Raw genomic sequence first — 12129 nt, 5'->3', positions numbered from 1 at the left:
TTACAATTTTTTTTCATGGCGGTCTTTAAGTGAATGTGGTGGTCGTTAAGCAAACCAATGTTCTCCACTGGATTTTTTTTGTCACAAATTGGCAAAAATCACCAAAAACTGTGGCCATGTGAACAGCCACAAATGCAAGCCAATTGCCATCCAAAATACACACACATGACCATGGGCAGTATGTGTTTTTGGGCGACTGGAACTTCGAAATTGGGTTGTAAATAGCTCTGGGGAAGTCCATCTTAACTTCTAATGGTCACCAAGGGACTGGTAATTAAGCAAGGACTACCAGTATCTCTCATATCTGCTAACAGCTATCTGGGGAAGGTACACTGCCTGATTATCAAGACTTTTCCTACTTGTCAGAGCAGCCTGACACGCACAGAAGAATCACAAACCATCTGCATAATATTATCAGGCTGGCAAAATTTGTTCCCAGTTTCATCATGACCAGATTTGGTTCCAATGGAAGAAATGGCAAAAGAACCGATTAGATCCCACAGATTAGGCCTCCTCCGAATTCCATCCGCCGACCAGTGTCGACTGGCGACTACCCGGAGGAGAGCCTTTTCTGTGGCTGCTCCGGCCCTTTGGAACGAGCTCCCCGTGGAGATTCGAACCCTCACCACCCTCCAGGCCTTCCTCATAGCCCTTAAAACCTGGCTGTTCCGACAGGCCTGGGGCTAAAGAGCTGTTGCCCCCGTCTCGAATGGTATGACTGTTGTGTGTTTTAAATTCTGCATTGTTATGTGTCGTTTTTTAATTTTTGTCTGTATCCCCCTTCCCTGGTTTGAGTTGTGAGCCGCCCTGAGTCCCCTTCGGAGGAAAAGGGCGGCATATAAATATAATAAACAAACAAACAAACAACCCTACTGAGGCACCAAAGTATCTGCAATGGGCCTTTCCCAGTCCCAGCTGGTCCCATATTGATACTTCAAACAATCAAGGAGAAGAAAAAAGGCCCAGGCTTAAGAGTCTTTACTCTCACATTTCCCACTGTTTTGTTCACATGACTCCTGAAGGCTGCCCAACCAATCTACAGTCTGTCGGTGGTTTAGATGAAGGTTTGGACAAGTAGAGACCTGAGCACGTTTTCAGATTTATTTCTTTGCATGGAACTCTCTCCCTTCCCATTTCACTCCCTCTCAATTTCTCCTTTGGGTTCTGTTTGGTGTTATACACTATATTTAGTTTGGCACTCTCAGGGCTTTTTACGTTACACAGTCAATGCTGCCCTGCTCTTTTCCGTCTTTCATCCAAGCAACACTTCTCCAATTATTGTTAACTTGATTTATTGTTTTTGTAATGCTTATTAGAGTTGGCAGTCAGCTGGTAAAACAGTTTAACTGTTGTTTCCCATCAAAGGAAAACCTCTTTGTCGCAGAAATAATTTCATAACATTGATAAAACTTTTCGGATAGAAGCTCATAAAAGCAAGCCTATGCCCTTCCAGAAGCTATTGAACTACAACTCCCAGCAGTCCTAGGGATCATAGCTTGGGAAATTTGGGGGAAAGCCTCAAGTTCTATCATAAATACAAAGGTCCAACATCCACAAACAATACTACTAAGTATACTAGTATGTTTTGTTTTGAGTTACCTAATATGAATTTTATCCTGTTGGTTTCTCTGGTCTGTACAGTGTTTCTCAGCCTTGGCAACTTGAAGATGTCTGGACTTCAACTCCCAGAATTCCCCAGCCAGCATTCGCTGGCTGGGGAATTCTGGGAGTTGAAGTCCAGACATCTTCAGGCTGCCAAGGTTGAGAAACACTGGTCTATAATATTCTCGAAAGCAGAAATGATTATAAGTATATTGATCTTTGCTATTGCCTGGAAATTATTATTCCCTAATCCCAGGAGTGTTGAGGGTGAGCTGTGATGAAGCAAGGCATTTTCTACATGATCTGGGACACTCTGCTTATGATGCTCTTTTCTAGACTGAAGCCTCGTTCTGTTTCTCAAGGCTCAAAACTCCTCTTTTGCCCCACCTGGCAGGCAGTTAAAACTTGGCACACCAAGGCTCTTGTTGCAGCTGCTGCCTACAGGGCCTTTCCCATGAAACAGAGTATGTGGAGATAACAAAATCAGCCAACCACAGGCATGCTCTGACCCCGCAGGAGATCCACTCCTACTTCCTCTCTTGCTGCTGCCACATATACAATCATTTCCTCGCTCCAAATTCCAAGCTCTCCTGCCATCCACAGGAGATCTGGTCTCTCATTGTTCTGCTGAGGGCCTGATGGGACACAGGACCTTTTGGCTCTGCATGCATCAATGGCCTGGTGCTGTTTTGTCTTTCTACATGGCCCTTACAGGAAATCCTGGTTTGGAAGGCACTGTGTGGGGAGCTTCCTTTAACAGATTCAGTGCCCTGGGCCCAGTGGTGGGTTTCAAAATTCTTTAGAACCTCTTCTGTAGGTGTGGCCTGCTTTGTGGGAGTGGCTTGCCGGCCATGTGACTGGGTGGAAATGGCTTGCCGGCCATGTGACCGGGTGGGAGTGGCTTGGCAGTCATGTGATTGGATGGGTGTTGCCAACTTGTAAAATTTGGTGAAACTCACTTAATAACGCTCTTGCTTAGCAACCAAAATGTTGGCTCAGAAACTCTGGCATTTGAAGTACGCAAGTCTTAAAGCTGTCAAATTACAAGACCTTTGCACCCCTAGCCCTTCAGAAAAAAACCCCAGGGGTGTTCAAACTTGACAGTTTTAAGACTTGTGGACTTCAACTCCCAGAATTCCTCCTCTCGCTCTTCATCTTGATGATGGGCAGATGGGCGGGAGGAGGGAGCTGGAACCGGTTCTAAATGGCACTGTAGATTTGTGGAATCTTTTCTATAGAAGAGGTTAGGACTGGCAGGAACCCACCCCTGCCTAGGCCCAAGCATGGTGTATGCAAGGCCATGGTCAAAATGGCATTAGACTTACTTACCAGAGGTTCCCCTTTGGCATATGAAAAGAGAGAATAATTTTAGAATTCCTCTGAGCATAGGCAGAGTATATTTCATCCACTCAGCTAATGCAGACCACACTTACATCCTGCTCCAAAGCTTCCAGGCCAGTACTAAAAGCTTTGAAGATCCAGTACTTTTTCTTTGGCAAATGAACCACAAATTACATTCAAGATGATAAAGTGCAAAGAGCGAAATTGGCCAAATACACGAGGTCTTCCCCGCCCCCCCCTCCAAAATAATCCTAATTTACCAGCCACAGGTGAACTGGAAAAGTGAGCCAGTTTGCTGTACTTAACACACTTGAAAAGACCACCAGCCAGAGGTGGTATTCTGGTTCGCACCAGTTCGGGCAAACCAGTAGTGGTGGTGGTGGGAGGCTCCACCCACCTTCCCAGACACCATCACAGACACTCTGCCCATGTGCGCACGCTCCCGGTTCCGAACCGGTAGCGAAGGTAAGAGGATTTCATGCCTGCCACCAGCCCCTTGAAAGGCTAGCATTGACTTTAATTAGCCCAAGCTGGCTGGCCCAGCTCTCCTCACTTGCTCTCTTGGAATGATTAAACTTCCAGTTTTCTATGAATTGGAAAATGTCCAAGGAAAGCCTTTTAGAGCCAGAAGAGACACAGCAGCAGGATTTCTGACTGAGCTGTTAGTTGAGTGCAGGTTTGGATCCACAAGGTTGGAGACTACAGTTCCTTATTGTGCTAATATTTGACAAACCAAGGCTTGTTTCCCGAGCCACACGAATCCCCTGCACACGTCATGCCAAGCCCTGGTTTGTTTCATCAAGATTTCTCGAATAAATCACCAGCGCTTTAGTATACATAACATACGAAAGCAACATTCTGCCCTTAGTAGATAGGTGCGAATCTATGCTCTGTGAAAGCTCATAGTAGGGGAGTATATTCAAGCTGCCAACTGTTAGAATAACAAATCTGGGAATTCCAAGAGCAACAGACCCATCCCAACACATCTGAAAATTGCCATGTTGAAGAAAACCAATATGCTTTGAGCTTTTCTTCCATACTCCCACAGTATGAAAGAACAAGCCAATGAGGGAGAATCAATGCAGACACTCAGCTGCTATTGCCTGCAAAGCAGAAAAGATAGGAGGCCTCAAATAAGCAGCTCCCTTCCAAAGTGGGAAATGCTAAAGTTGACGCTTGCCTGGGGAGTCCAGCCCTTCTCCTTTTTTGGGAGATGCCAGATGCTTGAGGACAAGGCCTGTGGCTGTTCATTGACGTGAGCAAAGAACTGCATATGGCACAGGCTTTGAGGCCCCCTCTTTTCCCTAGGATGACAATCGTACAATCTTCTGTGGAAGGATGTGGCCTAAAAGCTTTGTCTTTAAACTGAAGAGGCGGGGCTGAATTTAGGTGAAGGTCTGGAGTCAGTTAAAGCTCAAAGAAAACTGAACAATGAGAATGAGGTGCTGAAGGAGGCACGCTTGATTTTCTATATCCCACTCTTTAGAGAGAAATTAATAGTTTAGGAATGTTTGTTCAATCCTTTCGCTGGACAAGTGCTATTTAAGGTGAATCAGAGTTGCAGAAAACCCATTAGGTGTTTTTTTTCCCCCTAAGAAAACAGACTTTTTAAAAAGAGGAACTCTGAATTTCTCTTAAGAAATATAACAGACTCTGAAGGTTCTTAGTCTGAAAAGGTATTTCCCTTTGGGGAACAAACAGAGAACCTCATGTTCTGGAGAATTAAAAGAGAAATCATTGGTCCCAGTTGTGAAAGACAAATGCAATGTCTCTGGACCTTGTTTTAATTTTATTTTACCCAGCTCATCCAATTATCTTAAATATTAAAATGAAGAACAATTGCATGTTTATGGGCAGGAATCAGTAAGCTGCTTAAAGTCATCTCGGTTGAAACAGCATAATGTATTTTGCAAGCATTTGCAAACAAACCTGACTATTTATCTTGAAAACCTATATGTTTATGCTTATCTGAGAGAACATCCCATTGAACTTAACAGGGTTTCCTTTTCTTGACCTTAAACTGGCTTTTACTGAGAAACAGGCAGGCAGGGAAAAGGAGAGGGCATTCTTGTACTAAAATGCATCCCACTAACTTAATTGTGATTGTACCAAATCTTCATCCCATGGGATTTCTAAAGCTGAAGTCGAAGAGGGTGCTGTAAACAGCATTCAGGTGCCCTGTCTCGCGTATGTCATGAGGTTATTCAGAAATATCCATCATGCCAATTCAATTAAACTTACTTCCTGACCCATCCAGAGTCATGTAGTTCCACTTAGAATGGTGGCTCAATGCCATTCAGCCAAGGGAAGATATCATTAGTTGAGCCATAAGGATTCTTGGATTGGTGGGCAAGGCCCTCTCTGGACAGCTGGTTATCTTGCAAGACACAAGGCATACAGATCTCCTGCCCCAGCTTCAGAGCTTCTTGCGTGTTCTGTGCTGTATGAGACAGCCAAGCTCTTTGGGCCAATGCTAAAAGGGCAGGTTTGCAAAACAAAAACACCACTGGCTTTGTGTCATGTGCTTTGATATTGAGCAGTACTGACAAACCTTTATTAACATTCAGGCCCAAGTGAACATTCACCTGGCAATCCTAACAACTCAACAATATTCACAAGAAATAGATACAGCTGTAATGCAATGTTGTGTGTAAGTCACCCAAAGAAAGATTGGGTGGTATAGAAATGCAACAAATAAATGCATGAGTCTCCACATTTGTAACTAGTTTCTCTGTCTACACACGGTATCAGGAAAAGTTAATTAGTTGCTCTTCAGCCTATTCTACTCTTCAGGGATTTGATCTCTCCTTGGGGATGCCCATTGGCTTCCCATATACTGCTTGTCAGGGAGATACAAGCAGATACACAATTCATTTGCTTGTTGCCCTCTAAATGGAATAAAACAAATTCTTGCCTTTGCACTTGATGCTATTTGGATATGGAGGGAATGTGTGATGATATCAAATCAGGAAATTGTTGAATTAGACATAGGCAGGATCCTATTCTATCTCAAACAGCTAGGTTTATTCTCATCCTTCCTGAGATTATCCTTTTTAATTGCTAGGCATTCTTGACTATAACCTCTCCATACACAACACTCAGAAAGTCAAGGATAGGGGAGATTAAATTCTCCTTCAATTTCTTCTTTGTAGCTTCTCTGTTCAGTGACACTTGGGATACTTTTAGCTCTGTTGAACTTCTTATACTGGTGGTCTGGCAAATGTTCCATTTACCAAGTAGCAGCTGGGTCAGTTTTGTCTGCTTGAAACCTGACAAGCAACAGCATGAAAACTAGAAATAAAAGGTAGGAAGGAGAACATTCATGCCGATAGCTCAAGGGATAAACAAGAAAAAACACACACGCAATAACCATTTGATTTATTGATGGAAAATTCAGTCCTGTAGCTTCTTATGTTTAACTGTCCTTTGAATTCTTTGCTTGTTTGCTTTAAGTATTACAACATTAAGGTCAGAAATAGAAGAGTTCTATGCCCTCTTATATTTGGCAATAGCGCTACTGGGATTTCCCCCCCCCCCAGTTTTAATGGCTGATTTCTGAAAAAGAGAGCACCAGCGTTTCTGTTTAGAAAATTCATCTTCTTCAATTAAAAGCCTTAATCTGTAATATACACTCTGTTTCAAGTTACTGTATTTAGAAGTGACTTTCTACATGTTCTGTTTTCAATACGTTATATGAAAACACATGATATTCATCATGAAGTTGAATCCTGGTTCAAATTCTGACTTTCTCCTTACAGTCAACAAAATAAGATTACAGAGTCAAGCTAAAAGTCAGCTTTTTGTACAATATTTAAGACAATAGTGCTTCAATATAAAAGGAGAAAGTAAAGTACAATTCCAGAGTCCAGTATGTAGCCTGCCTATATTTGCAATCTTACATTATTATTATTATTATTTTCTTCTGAGAGTTTTGCTCCATCTTGTGTTGAGCCAGGAAACAACAAATAATCAGAGAATGAAGTGCTCTAAAATATCCCTGTTCAATTGATGACCATTTGGAGTTATGTTAATACAACTTTTGAATTTGTTTATAATTTGTTCTTTCAGAAAGTAAACAAAAAAATCAAATTGGAGGTAAATTAGTAAACCCTGCCGTGATCAGGGCTATGTACTCTTTCTATTTGAATAATGAATTCTAAAGGTGACATCAAAAGAGAGCGACTTTGGGGTAATGGATAAGTGCTGGACTAGAAATTGATGGACTGTGAATTCTAATCCTGCCTTAGATATGAAAGCCAGCAGAGAGACTTAAAGGAGGGATGTAAATCAATAAATATCAACATTGTATTTGGACTAAACTTGTAGACCTCTTCTAACTCTAGCTATGGATTGCCACCCCCAGAATTCCCAAATAATGCAATATGTCATCTGGAAAACACTAACTGAAGGAGCCTTCTATATGGACTTTCTGATGCTTTTAAAGTGGCCCCTTAATAGGAATGAATATTTGCTTCTAAAAGATCAGTAATAAATTGCGGTAATAACTAGTTTGTATATATAAACTGAAAATTGTAGTGATCACCACAATTACACTTTTTCCTTTGAATACCTCACAAATTCACTTTAAAATTCTGCACTAGAAGATTACAGGTATTGGATTTCCTTAGCTTTAAATTAATTTGGAGGCTTGGTATTCTCCTCCATAGCAATCTTGGGGAGGGGCGTGTGTGAAATTATTCCATCTTCAGTGTGCAGAACACCAATCCAGAAAATCTCTCCTTATTGTTTCAATGCCAACTCGCGAAGCATTCCTGACCTGCTCTCAATTTGCCATTTTGCATTCAGATATCGTTGATTATTTTGGGACTGCAGATTTATATCCTCCTTTAAAATGAAGTATTCAAGATCATTGCTGAACTCAGAAACATTCCATATTTAACAGAAATTTTCCTGATAATTGCTGCAGCTCCATTTGGTTAACACAACACTTTCATATGCTCTGACAAAAACACTCACACAGCATAAGGTGCAGTGAGAAACTGTTAATTCTGCATTATTTGTTATTGGGATGCAAATTGATAGTTCCTGTATCATTTAAAGATTTTGTTACTCAAAATTTGCTGTTTCACAAGAATAAAACTTGTCGGATCAGAGCAGCCTTTTTGAAATTGTTGAGACAGAATCTAGTGGTGCATTTACATTAACAAAAATAGTTTTCATGCGTGACGTAGAAAAGGTGAATTTCCCTGTCTAGGGAACCTTTGATTTATAGAGGGGTTAAAAAAAGTTTTTGAAGATAAAGGTTCATAAGGCTGAATTTCACTCTTTCTCAATGTATTTTGACAAAAGTTGAAAAATCTCAAGCAGAATATAAAACACTGTCACCTTTCAAATATTCCAGTCTTTTTTTTAAGTGTTCTGAATTCGGTTTAAAATAAGTTTATTTTTAGTAACTTTCTCCAGAGATCCAAACAACAATATGTGACAAAACAAATTGCATTACTTGCGAGGGCTGCAAGGAAGATAGGAAAGCAGATGCTAACAGATAGTGTGGTTAATATGAGAGGGGAATGAATTGAACTGAAAAATAAAACCTGTCCTTTAGCACCATATTATGATTAGGTGGTTTTAACTTGTTTTAGCATGTAATCAGATTGCTTTCTTCCAAACGTTTTCTAGACGTAGCCACTACCAAAAAAGAATCTGAGATAAGCTTATCCTGCCAACTTAACAGGTAAATGCTGTTTTAAAAAAAATGATTTGTGAAAGTTCATGCAGATAGGGTAAATGGATTGTATTGTGATTTTGTACACAAATAGCCAACTCTGGCTAATCCTCCCCAAACCTACATATAATCAAATCTAATTAGTGCTTAGGTGCAAGATCACCAAGAAACTCAAGGATAGTAAGCTAGACTGAGAAGTTACAACAATATATCAACAGGAAGCAACAGCTAAATCACTTGACATCATTGCTAAGAAAACTTTCTTAGTAGTCAAAAGTTGAGTTTTGAGTCTTTACCTTAAAAACCTGCACGTATAGGTGTAGTATTGTGCTTTACATACAAATGTTGCTAATATGTTCAGGTAATGAAAATACATATTTGTATTTGACATATTTGTAGAGATTTGATATATATGTCTGTGTGTACATATATAGCATATACTTTGTGCATATACACATGTCCTTTGCATTCCTTGAGTGGGTTTTTTTTTTGTTTTTTTTTTTGCAGCTTTAGAAGATATCTATAAACATTCTTCAGTCCTGGTGAGCTTCCAGAAACCATTTTTAAATGACCAAACTGCAAAACTGGCATTGCGTTGGGTTTGTTGGTAAGCCAGATCTAATCTTTTTCCTTCTGTGCTATATGGTATGTGGAGTTTAATTTTTCATGACTGAACTCTCAGCCTGGGCAACTGTTTCTTTTTGTCCTTGGGAGCTCCAGCATGTTTTGCTTCTCAACTGTGATAATACTCTAGTACAGTGGTTCCCAAACTTGGCAACTTTAAGACTTGTGGACTTCAACTCCCAGAATTCTCCAGCCAGCAGAGCTCTGCTGGCTGGAGAATTCTGGGAGTTGAAGTCCACAAGTCTTAAAGTTGCCAAGTTTGGGAACCACTGGTCTAGTACAGTGGTAGTCAACCTGGTCCCTACCGCCCACTAGTGGGCGTTCCAGCTTTCATGGTGGGCGGTAGGGGTTTGCTGTAACTCTTGCTTTATAAATTTTATAAAATAAAGTTACTTCCCTACTTTATAAATCACCATTACTGTGGAACCGGTGGGCGGTTAGAAAATTTTACTACTAATAGAGATACAAAAGTGGGTGGTAGGTATAAAAAGGTTGACTATCCCTGCTCTAGAATATACAGTCCTCAACTTATGAACACAAGTAAGCCCAAAATTTCTATTGCTAAGCAATTGTTAAGTGAGTTTTGCCTCATGTTATGATCTTTCTTGATACAGTCACGTGAATCGCTGCAATTGTTAAGTTAGTAACATGGTTGTTAAGTGAATCTGGCTTTCCTGTTGACTTTGCTTGTCAGAAGGTTTTAAAAAGTGACCACATGAGCCCGTTGCCCATTGAACCAGTTCTAAGAGTCCAAACTTCGATTACATAATCATGGGGATGCTGCAACAGTTATGTGAAAACTGTTATGTGTCCCTTTTTTTAGTGCCATTATATCTTCAAGCAGTCACTAAATGAATGGTTTTAAGTCAAGGACTAACTTGTATGTTATTTCCATGGTTCTGTAGTGCCATCAAATATATTCATTAACACCAACATTAAAAACCAGGTTGAAGCATGAACTCATTTTTAACTTTTTGAGAACAAAACATAGTAAAGAATAAAGCTGTCGTGGTATGGCATTCCTAATAATGTTCAATCACTGTTCCAGTTCCGCTCTTTAAGCGTTGTTGTTTTTTTTTAAATCATCCACTGACAATTTTTTTCTCCAAGTTGTTTGACTGGTATCAGCTTGATTACCATCTCATCTACCCTTCTGGTGCTGATAGTTACATTTCTTCCAAATTGGTTTGCCATAATTTTCTCCTTGCAGCTTTTTTCGTGCTAGCCTAAAATATTGTGGGCAATATTTTAAAGATTTTGGGCACCATTTTCTTTCTTCTTACCTATCCTATACACAGAGATATTTTCTACAGTGCTTTAAGGCAGGGTATATCATACTGCAGGATCAGGTTTGTCTTAAGTTTCTTAAAAACTCCTTATGACAAATGTTCGTCCAACCTATCTCTTCGACTGGCAAAATCAGCGAATTGGGATTGCCATTTTTAAGACTGAGGTATTCCCCATTAAAATATTAAGCATGTGTTTTGGCCATAATCTTCCTCTCTTGGAGCCACTACATTAATGCAAGATGATTCTGTGTCTCTCCTCCAGTTCTCAGCAACTTAATCAAGTCACTAAGCTGACATCCGAATCTGATAACACAGGAAATGTAAATTGCCTTAGCAAAGAACAAAGCTGGGCTGGCCCATTCCTATAATTCACAAACCAAGGTATCAAGCAACAGGTTTTTTTATAATTGTCTTTCAAACCTTTATCTTATTTGTTTTAAGCAAGAGAGACAAAAGTGTCTTGAGGCCCAGAAGGAAAAATGGCCATCTGAATTTAATGATAATACATTAAGAGGAGATAAAATTGGAAAATAGTTACACAAGTACATGAGCCCCCCCCAAAAAAAGTTTATATGAGAAGGGTACTGTCAATCATGCAACAGTATAAATGCCTTGTCCTGAGGAGAGGTGGAGTGAGGGCTAAAACAGAAAATTAACTCTAAATATCAAACAGCCTTTCTCTGGTCACTTCCTTTTTGGTTCCTTCTTTAGGCCTGCTGGTGATGACCAATCCCTGATCCACTGAATCTTAGAAACTGTCCAGTGGAATGAACTTAAGTGACTGGGTTATCAAGAATATAGGTTAAAGGTTTCCATTTTCTCAGCCCATCAAAGTAACTTTAAACCTTAACATCACTAAAATCCAGAGCTATATACAGCCAAAATATCTTGATGCCTGAGGCAGGAACTCCACATATCACCTTTCTACTCATTTATAGAGGATATTGAGAATGTTCTGGTGCAAACCTCAAACAGATGAACTGAAGGGAAGAATTCCTTTTGTATTACCATTCATTTCACAGGTGCCTGTGAACTTCCCAAAACTTTAGACAGAATGGGTCACTTCTACCTGAGCTGGCCAGTTTATACCTTTAGTTGCACACTTTATTTGGCTCCCTTCTATCTTTTTACTGCAAGCCTAATTTTCAAAAGGGCTTTCTTCAGCTTTGAACAAGCTCACCATCTTTTTAAGACTCAGTGTAACACTACAAAGATACTAGACAAAATATGCAAGCACTAGGATTCTGGCACCACCGGTTCCTAGCTCATACAACCTTCCTTAAAGCCTTGGTGCTCTTCACAAATCCCTGCAAAGCATCACAACAAAAAAAGGGGAAAAGAAACCTTGTATAAATAAATAGCACAAAAAAAGAATACAATGGCAAGATAAAAATATATAAATATAAATATAAGACAGAATAACAAACTTTAATAAATAAAAGTCTTCCCTCAGGCATGGGAACAGAAATGGAGGAAGGAAATCTAACGGAATTTGGCCACCAGCTTTCAAGTACCATAGGAGTCTCCAAAGATGGAGTCATGCAAAATAGAGTTTATGTTATAGCATTTGCACACAGAGATTGGCTG

Source organism: Thamnophis elegans, chromosome 2, assembly GCF_009769535.1.
Source record: "Thamnophis elegans isolate rThaEle1 chromosome 2, rThaEle1.pri, whole genome shotgun sequence".
In the NCBI taxonomy this organism is placed as follows: Eukaryota; Metazoa; Chordata; class Lepidosauria; order Squamata; family Colubridae; genus Thamnophis; species Thamnophis elegans.
Note: the sequence above shows the minus strand (reverse complement) of the source record.